The 9,639-nt window shown below is 39.9% G+C and overlaps 1 long non-coding RNA gene across 1 annotated transcript in view; it reads left to right on the forward strand.

The window, feature by feature from the left end:
- LOC311521081 overlaps positions 1 to 1,174 on the forward strand; it is a 126,014-nt gene extending 124,840 nt beyond the window's left edge. Inside the window, exon 5 of the long non-coding RNA XR_014711774.1 lies at positions 66 to 1,174. This is a non-coding gene — a long non-coding RNA (uncharacterized lncRNA). The remainder of the gene's footprint in view (positions 1 to 65) is intronic.
- The last annotated feature ends 8,465 nt before the right edge of the window (positions 1,175 to 9,639 follow it).

Consider the following 9,639-nt stretch of genomic DNA (forward strand, 5'->3'; position numbering starts at 1 on the left):
AAATACAATCTGTGAGGAAAGTATTTGAGTTACTTTCTTGACTGCACTTCTCATTGGCACTCCAGCTCATCCCTCCTGGTATTGCCAATGTCCAGTGATGTGTTCTGTGTAGATGTCCCTCTGACACCATGAGTTGCTGCATCAGCCGAGCGTACCGTTGACCGATTCTGCATTCTCTCAGCACTCGCTCGTTACTGGGGTCCCATGCACCTAAGGTTCCAACAATCAGTTTGTGTGTCTGGACATGGTAAACCTTAGCTTTCAGCCAGAGGGGCATATATCTCTACCTTTCAAGTTCGGGCATCATGGAAGGCCAGGGTCCTGTCCTTGAACGGGACTGTTACGTCCACCAGGATGATCTTCTGCCGGTCCTTGTTCGTGATGATGATGTCCAGACACAGTTGGCTCTCGGTTCTGGGGATGACAGCATTTACGGCAACTTTCCCAATGGATGGCTGGATGGCTCTGGCCAGGTGATCTTGGATGGCATTGTGTTGCAGCTGCCAAGCTCTCAAATGGGGCTTGCAGCTACACAGGACGTGGGGTAGCGTTTCGTTGGAGTAGCTGCACTTCCTGCATCGCTTGTCCCGATTCCCATGGCGGACAGCTCTGTTCAGTGGGATACAGTTGAACTGGGCCCTGTGGATGAACCTCCAGTCAGAAAATCGGGTGAAACTGCCCCCAGGAAGAAATGGTTGCTGGCGTCCCACTTGCACTTCGAATGCCTTGCCCTGATCCAGCTTCCGTTTCAGGTTTTCCACCTATTGGCAGCGGATGTCATCCTTCAGGGTCCTCTCCAGCATGGTTCTAGCTCTCAGAGTGATGATAGTGTGATCTCTATTCTTCACCTGTGGCACCAGGACTCCCAGCCAATATGCTTCTCCAGTTGTTGCTTAGCATTGCAGGCACGAGTCCAGAGTGAAGCAAAGTCTCCCCTGTCTCTTCCAAATTCACCTTCCAGCGAGCCACTCAGGTAGGTGGCGACATCTTGGTTGGAGGGGATCCTGGCGATTCACTTCTTGATGGCATCCTGCAGAGTGCTGTCCGCGATGTTCCTCACCATGGCGTCAGGGCACATCAGAAGGAGGAAGGCGTGAGTGATCACAGCAACTTCGCACAGATCACCCATTTGAGGAATGTTGGTGCCGCTCTGCCTGTGCAACATGTTTTATTTTATTTTGTCTGGTAATTTACTTTGTTCTGTCTGTTATTACTTGGAACCACTTAAATCCTACTTTTTGTAGTTAATAAAATCACTCTTTACTTATTAATTAACCCAGAGTATTTATTAATACCTGGCGGGTGGGGGCAAACAGCTGTGCATGTCTCTCTATCAGTGTTATAAAGGGCGAACAATTTATGAGTTTACCCTTTATAAGCTTTATACAGGCTAAAACAGATTTATTTGGGGTTTGGACTCCATTGAGAGCTGGGCATCTGAGTGTTGGAGACAGGAACACTTCTTAAGCTGTTTTCAGTTAAGCCTGCAGCTTTTGGGGAACATTGTTCAGACCTGGGTCTGGGTTTTTAGCAGGCTAGCATGTCTGGCTCAAGCAGGCAAGGTTCTGGGGTCCCAAGTTGGCACAGAAAACAGCTTAGAGGTAGTCCCAGCATATCACTTCGCAGTTCCCAAGGGGTTTTCTGTGATCCAACCCATCACAGAATGGTCTGAGGTCTTTATGCGTGGCACCAGTACTCCCAGCTCCTGGCACTCACTTGATTTTAGCCACATAGTCTGACACCTCCACACCCCCACCAACCCCCTCAATTTGATGTGAATATATTGGTGTGGATACCAAAAGTAATCTACATTTTTGGTTCCTGGAAGGCTGTAGTGGTACTCATGATATACAGGAGGCTTGATCTTGGTCTTGGTCAATCTCTAGTAGCATAGAAAAATCCCTTCAAGCCCAACAACAGTTGAGAGAATTGTTCTGTAGATTGAATTCCTAACAATCTTAACCCAGACTTCTGTTAGATTACAGAAAGCCCAATGTTTTAAAACAATAGGCACTTAAGTTATGCCTGCTCAGAGATAAAAAATAGCTTCTTGAGTATGCACTTACCTATTTTTTTATGCAAATATCCATTATGAGCACGCAAATATATATATTGTAATTATAAATATATAATTGTGGCTTTTTGCAAGCATAGTCCAGATTATTATTTCTTTATTTACACACCCAAAAGTGTGAATAGGTGTTTCAACTTTGGAGAACTCCATACTTTTTAAAATTGCCAAACTGTGGGTGATCTTCCACTGCAACTGACTGAGATATACATTGTAGTCTATAGGAATAGTTATTTACCTTTAAATAGTTTGTGAGTCCTATTTTATGAGTGGTGCTCAAGGCACTGTGTATTTTAGAAGAGTGCAGAAACTAGTCAGAGCGGCACTATGTAAATAGGTAGGCCCTGCATGTTTGTGTATAGTTAGTAAATATTGGTATTTGGAACCCAGCTGTGCCTGCATGGTTTCTTCATGTTCTTGTTGCTGGGTAAAAAGCAAAAGACACAACCTTCTGATTCATGGCTTGTGTTCCTAAAATCTCATATTTTAGGGCTTCAGTTGGTCTCCTGTAGGCGTTGGGAAGGGAATTGTGTATTCTGGAGGTTTTTTTGTCTTCTGCCTCTGAAGTATCAGTGATGCTTATGGTTGGACACTGGACAGGGTGGAGTGGTGCTCTGAGGTGCTAGTAGGATGACTAGATGTCCCGATTTTATAGGTAGAGTCCCAATTTGGGGGTCTTTTTCTTATATAGGCTCCCCCTGTCCCAATTTTTTACATTTGCTGTCTGGTCACCCCAGGTAGTAGTGAGAATTCTCTTTCTCAGATGCTTGGCTGGTGAGTCTTGCTCACATGCTTGGGGTCTAACTGATCACCATATTTAGTTGAGATGGAATTTTCCCCAAAACCAGCTGGACAGAGACATGGGTTTTTTTTTCACCTAACGCTGCAGCATGGGGTGCTGATCACTTGCTAGGATCATCAGAGTATATCTCACTAAATTAATTCCCTGACGTTGCAAAGGCCTCAGGAATTGGTGCATCTTGGCTTCCCTTGTTCTCTGCCTGTGGCACATAATAGTCTAGTTTCGTGTAGGCCAGCGTTTCCCAAACTGTGTTCCACGGAACACTGGTGTTCCACACAATGTGAATAGGTGTTCCGTGAATATCATGGTGTAAAGAAAACGTGGCACGCAAGCATGTTGACGTCTACCCCTTTCGGGCACGTTTCAGTTAGTGACGTAGTACCCCTTCTGCTTGAGGCTGCGCGAACTGCAGCGATATGCACACACCATTCTCTTTACGCCATATTGAATATAACATATTCACTCAACACGTTCAAACCAGTGGGTCTTTACCGTGTGTGCAATAAGCACAACTAAACTAGCTTCACTCGAAACAATATAAATATTTGTGACGAACAAAATTTGACAAAAATCAGTATTTCTAAATATTATTACTAAACCTAATCACCATGGATTTGTGGCTTAAAGAAGGAACTTTGAAAGGAAAAGCAAGTTCTTCTGGTACTCCAACTGTGGCCGAAATAAACGAGCAAAATATTCTGACACTTCAAAGTGAGAATCAACAATTGCAGTCTTTTGTTGCTGAAAAATCTGTTAGTACTAGTGCGTTATCCAAGGTGAAAGAATTTCCACCGAAGTATATCAAAAAACAAGAAGAAGCAGGTGTTAAAAGACCAAAATGAAAGTATGATGAAAGTTATTTGTCTTTCGGTTTTACGTGTGTTGGAAATAAAGATGTTCCTGATGCGCAGTGCATCATGTGCAACAAAATACTAGAAAATAGTTCATTGGCTCCTGCTAAACTTCATAGGCATTTGGAAACCAAGCATGCTGAATACAAAGACAAAGATATAAGTTTTTTCAAGAGGCAGCGTGACTCACTTGGAAATTGTAAACTTTCAATGATTAAAATTGCTAAAACAAAAAATGAAAGTGCAACAGAGGCATCTTATCTAGTAAGTTACCATATAGCGCTTGCCAGAGAAGCTCACAGTATTGGAGAAATGCTTATCAAGCCTTGTGCGAAAGATATTGTAATGTGCATGTTGAGCGAGCAGTCTGGTAAAAGAATTGATGCTGTACAGTTGTCAAATAATACTGTTGCATGCCGTATTAAAGATCTTGCCGATGACATAGAAAAAGAGCTAGTTTGCCGACTGAAAATTTGCCACGAGTATTCATGGCAGCTAGATGAGTCCACTGACATTTCAGGACTTGCTGTGCTACTATACATATAGATATAGATTTAATAATATTATTGAAGAGGACCTGCTCTTATGAGAATCTCTGCAAAGCTACACGACTGGAGAAGAAATATTCAACTGCATCAACAAGTTGATCAGAAAGCATGAAACTAGTTGGGGAAAATGTATTGATGTATGTACTGATGGTGCTCAGGCAATGATTGGGAAGATTAAGGGAGCTGTAACGCGAATCATAAGTGTGGCACCAGAAAGCACTAAGAGCCATTGTGTTCTACACAGACAAGCACTTGCAGTTAAAAAAATACCAGCATATCTGAAAATTGTGCTCAATGAAGCAGTACAAATTATCAATTTTGTCAAATCTCGACCACTTCAATCCAGGTTATTTAAAATTTTGTGCAAGGAAATGGGTAGTCAGCACAAAACACTTCTTTTACATACGAAGTGAGGTGGCTATCCAGAGGAAAAGTGCTTGTGAGGCTTTTTGAGCTTCGTAGTGAACTACTGGTATTCTTCACTTCAGATAATTCAGAATGAAAATTTAATGACTGTCTGACAAATTCCTTGTGGCTAATGAGACTTGCGTATCTTGCAGATATTTTTGCAAAATTAAATGAAATTAATCTGTTGCTGCAAGGAAAGATTGTGACCATTTTTACTACAATGATAAAATTTCGTCATTAAAAAGGAAACTGGAATTCTGGGCATCTTCTGTAGAACGGAATAACTTGGACTGCTTCCCTACACTACATGAATTTCTGACTGAAATAAATTCTACAGTCCATGAAGAAGTTTCCAGCACCATTTTACAGCACTTATGTGACTTGCAGGCCTCTTTATTAGAATATTTTCCTACAACTACTGATGATAATGCTTGGGTTCAAAATCCATTTGTAATTACAGCCAAACCAGTAGGCTTTACTGCACACGATTATGAAAGCCTAATTGACTTAATTTCTGATTCTGATTGGAAACAAAAGTTTAAGGATCTTCTGCTGAATAATTTTTGGAGCAGCCTAATAGAAAAGTACCCTAATGTGGCTAAACGTGTAGTTTGAGTGCTCCTTTCTTTTGCTACAACTTATTTGTGTGAGATGGGATTTTCATATTATACTGCAACAAAAACCAAATATAGGAATAGACTTGATGCTGCGCCTCACATGAGGATTCAACTTTCCAGCATTATTCCTAATATTAAGCAAATTTGTGATAGAAAAATGCAGAAACACCAATCCCATTAAATCGAAATTTGTATTTCTGTTTATAAAAATAGATTTTCATAGTAAAAATCTAATTTGGTGTTTGTGTATATATAAAAACAGTTTTTTAAAAGTAGAACACTGTTTTAAATTTTGACTCTTGCACTTGATTTTTGTACTACTTCATACGCACTTTCCAGTTAGAAATTGTTAGTTCAAGTTATTTTAAATTTGTATTTTTGCTTGGTTTTATAAATAAAATATATTTGAGCATAAATAATGCAATTTTTTATTTGAAAACCAGACCACTACAAAATAATATTATAAGTGTTCCATAATAGGCTAAAAGTGTTCCATGGCCAAAAAAGTTTGGGAAACACTGCTGTAGGCTGTAATATTTTGGTCTAATTCTGGTTGTTGGGCTTGGTACAGGGGTGATTATGTGGTGGTTATTGGCCTGTGATACACAGGAGGTCAGAATAGATGATTTGATAGTCCTTCTGGCCTTAAACTTGTGACTCTAACTTATTTATTCTATGTACAAGCTGAGCGTCAGTCTTCAGGGATGTCATAAATTCTTGTACACACATCAAAAGCACAAGTTTTAAATTTTAATCTTATAAAATAAAATCCACTGACAAGTGAAGTTATACAAATGAAACTTAAAACGAATAGGCTCAGATTCATAAAATTAACTCCAGTAAATACAAGCTGACCTGATTTATAAATATCAATATCTTATGTTATAGTAATATCAAGTTACCAAGCAATTAACACTAGAATTAATGTGTAAATGGAAAAGGAGTACTTGTGGCACCTTAGAGACTAACCAATTTATTTGAGCATAAGCTTTTGTGAGCTACAGCTCCCTTCATCGGATGCATACAGAATTAACCCCAACCCTAACATGGATTCTGGCAGAAGCAGTCCTCCAACCTTCCACCCAAGGGGAGTTCTTGCGATTAAGATTACCAATGGATTGTAGTTTCCTCAGGAAGTCAGTGGTGTCTTGAAGGTAGCTGGGAGTGCTGGTAGCATAGGGCCTGAGGAGGGAGTCTACATAGCCAGACAATCCTGCTGTCAGGGTGCCAATGCCTGAGCACGGCTGTTACTCTGAAACCTGTATAAATGGGTAACTTGTGCTGTGTTTCAAAACATCTCTGTAAAAAACGTCTTTGCTAAGCACCACTTTCCAAATATGCTTATGATAACATACTTTGTAGATCTTTAGAAGAAAATCAGACAAGTGCAAAGTGTTTAACAAACACTAATTAAGCTTCATAACATCTCTCTGAAGTATCAGGAGCATTTTGCAGACACATGTACTGAGGTATAGAGATGATGATGCTAACATTGTCAAAAGTGTACATTAAATTTGGGTGACTGAACTTTTAGGTGCTCTGCTTAAGATGCCTGGCATCTGACTCGCAGAGGTGCAGAGTCGTGAAACTCTTCTTGAAGTGGATGAGAGTTGTGAATTTTTCCCATCTTATAACAAGAGCCTAGGTGTCTCAAAATGGGCTTGCTAGGTTAGTGGACACTTTTGAAAGTTTTGGCACAAGTGATTTGCTCAAGGTCAGACAGTGGCAGATATGGGAATTGAGCCCAGGAGTCCTCATTCCCATCGCAGTCCCCTGTTCTAACTTCTTTTCCCCCCCTGGTTCCTAGAAATACCATTCTGCCATATAACTGTAACTATCATAATTACAAAGTACTTCACTTTATCATCACCACCTTGTTCCTTGATAAATGTTGGCCATATATCTCCCTTGCTGCACACTGGGAACTCCCAAAGATGTCAATGGGAGCTCTATGTATGGATCAAAAGCAGTCTGTGACTCTATATGCCACCATAGTTCAGTAGTCTTTCTCTCATACATGCCGATTTGAAAGACTTAATTCCTTATCCATGTTGAAAGAAAACAGCATCCAGCTGGTCAGTGCAAAAGCCTAAGGGCCAAATCATGGCCTTGCTAGTGCAGCAGCAAAAAGGTATAAGGGGGTACAAGGCTCTCACATAGACTCATATCATGGGCAGCAAGAGGAGAAGGAAGCTCCACAAATGATGGAGTTATCTGCTGCTTCTCCTCCTCCTCACAGGTGGTTGGCAGGGGTCGGGAAAGGGAAGAACCTTGATAACATGTTCAGCAGCATAACTGTGCAATACATCAGAGAGCATTGGTTGCTCCAGGTATAGATAGAGCACATTTTACTCCCTCTTTGGAATAGTGGGCAAGCAAGTCCCTGACTCTCAGTCTTCTTCCCAAGCTGACTGGGGACAGCACAGCAATGCACTGCTCCTTAAGATGATTTTCAGAAGTGCCAAGTACTCCACAATTCCCACTGAGGAAAAGCAGGCCACTAATTTAGGTGTTTAAATATGGATTTAGGATCCTTGCTTTAGGCTCCTATTTGGAAAATCTTAGCCACAAACATTAAAACAGCTCTTTCTAATAGGTTAAATTAAATTAATCTCTTTTCTATATTCTAGTAATATGGTTCAAACTAAAGTAGTTTAGTGTTTGTGGTTGAAAATGGAATGTGTAATTTCTATTATAATTTGCATGCCATCCCATTTTCAGCATCTTATTATTAATAATCACAATCATCATAATGTTTATTAAAGTGCCTAAAGATCAGACAAGAACAGAGCCCTGTACATATACAGTAGTAGTAGAAAGTCCCTGTGTAACAGCTTACAATCTAAATAATTCTATTGCAAATTTTGATGGCACTATAAAATAGTGGCTGATAATTGTGAAGTCATGATAACATTTTATCAAAATAATTGATACAATTAAAAAAGCTACATTATTGTACTTTAGCAATAAGAACTTTGCTGTTTAATAGTTATATAAATTATTACATGTTTAGCATAAAATGTGATTTTTTTATAGTGCTTTCATCCTGAATTTATTGCAAAGCATTCTCAGATAAATCATTTCAGTGCTGGGACGGCACAGGCAACAAATTGAGCAACCAGTAGGTACTGCTCAGAATCACCATGCTTATCTATCTTATATTTACATTGCACCTTTAATCTTAGAGGATCCTAAAGCACTTTACAAATATATAAAACTGGGCCTGATTTTCCACCCTGTTGAAATAAGTGGAACCACACCTGTGAAAAACTGTTATAAATATGATGGAGAATGAGACCAACAGACTCTAAAGTGTGGGATCATTCTACCTGGTCACATGTAGGGTGAATCAAAGCAGCTGTTTGAAAGTGCACAGAACCCCATGGTATTAAAGTGTCCCTATAGATCCATGTCATCTGGATTAAGTCCAGACACATCTAATTGACCTTTCTGAGATAGCTCCCTCAACAGGAACTAAAAGTTTTCTCATTCCTGATCAATCAACCTTGCTGAGTGCTTGCTAATACTTCTGACAGTGTGTGGCTCCTATGCGCTTCAGTTCTAGGTGACTTTCCCGTTAAGCAAAAATAAAAGGATGCCAAGCATGTGTTCCTGTCTCTCAGGCTCTATCACTATCTGACCTGCTTTGGGTGGCTAATGCCCCCAGTATTGCTCTGGACATAACATCCTAGACCCAAAGCTAACGTAGGTTCTTTTACCTTCTCCCAGAATTGTTCTGTTTCTGAGTGATGATTCCAGCACTCATTATGATTTCCATTTGTTTTTCCAGCAGCGGCTTTCAGTGCTCACACTTGCAGATTTTTTCACTGTGCGATCACACAGTGTCTACACTGTTAGAAAAGAAGCAAAAGTTAAGTAACAGTTTGTTAGGAAATCATTGTACAGCATATAAAGCACCCTTCACAAGGATCTGTAAGATTCTCCACAATTTTCATAATTTGTCTTCAGTGTCTGGTAATAAAGGTATAATTTAGTAATGTTGTCACAGTATGATAACATATGTTAAGAGAGCTATATCATCTATTTAAAAGAGAAGCTCCAAACATCATGTCTAATAAAGTCCAGACAGGCTACAGCTTTATATAAGAAATTGGGCGCAGAAAATGTATTCCTCCCCTGTAGAATCTACAAACTCATGAAGCTATTTAAGATAAGGATTTTCTTGTAGAGTGTGATATGAATTCTACTGTTAAAGATGGTTATATAAGAATGCCCTCAGTATAGAAAGAAAGGATATATAAACTAGTTGTTCACATTTGAGTCATAGCAATAGGGTTAAACTAACTCATGGTTCAGAAACCAGCAGAAGTTTAAAATACTG

The sequence above is a fragment of the Lepidochelys olivacea genome (assembly GCF_965140295.1).
Source record: "Lepidochelys olivacea isolate rLepOli2 genome assembly, chromosome: 5".
Classification (NCBI taxonomy): domain Eukaryota; kingdom Metazoa; phylum Chordata; order Testudines; family Cheloniidae; genus Lepidochelys; species Lepidochelys olivacea.